Source organism: Charadrius vociferus, unplaced genomic scaffold (assembly GCF_000708025.1).
Source record: "Charadrius vociferus isolate BGI_N301 unplaced genomic scaffold, ASM70802v2 scaffold491, whole genome shotgun sequence".
Taxonomy (NCBI): domain Eukaryota; kingdom Metazoa; phylum Chordata; class Aves; order Charadriiformes; family Charadriidae; genus Charadrius; species Charadrius vociferus.
Genome location: NW_009646960.1, coordinates 424,712 through 425,407, shown reverse-complemented (window position 1 = coordinate 425,407; position 696 = coordinate 424,712).

The following is a 696-nucleotide window of genomic DNA, read 5'->3' as shown; positions in this document are numbered from 1 at the left end:
GGGTCCGCCCCGGTGGGCGGGAGGGGGCCCAGGGACCGCTGCTCCCCCAGCGGTCCTGCATCCGCAGGGGACATCCCGGTGCCCGCCGGGCACCCGCCTGTGGCCGCGGGGGAACGGCATCCGCGCTGGAAGGTTTTTGCAGGTTTTGCCTTTCAGTCGGGGCTGAGCTCCGTTTAAGCTGCTGAAGGCAGCTGTCCCCGGGATAAGGTGTTATCTAAAGTGCCGATGCTAATTGGTTACGTTACTCCTTCCTTGGTCGTCCCTCGGCACTTCGTGGGGTTGCTGCCACGGTATGTGAACTGCCTCATCCCCTCTTATATCCTTATCGGATAGTGCTTGCATTTGGGGGATGCTGGGTTTCATATTAGGTTTGGGGTTTGTTTTTTTTTTTTCCAAGATTAATTAAGGACTCTGTCTTTTTGAAGAGATAGAGAAACTTGGTTAAGATGTGACTGATGTTTGCCAGCAAATTAAAAATTTCTCTCTGAAATACTGGTAAGCTGTGTTCTGCCTGTGTTGCATCCCTTGATGCCTTCCTCGTACTACAAAAGCACCCAGCTGGGGAAGGATATGTCTTCTTTTTTTTTTTCTTTTTTTTGTTCTTTTTTTTCTCTTTTTCTTTTTTTTTTCTTTTTTTTTTCTCTTTTTCTTTTTTTTTCTCTTTTTCTTTCCCCCCTCCCCCCCCCCCCCTTCGTA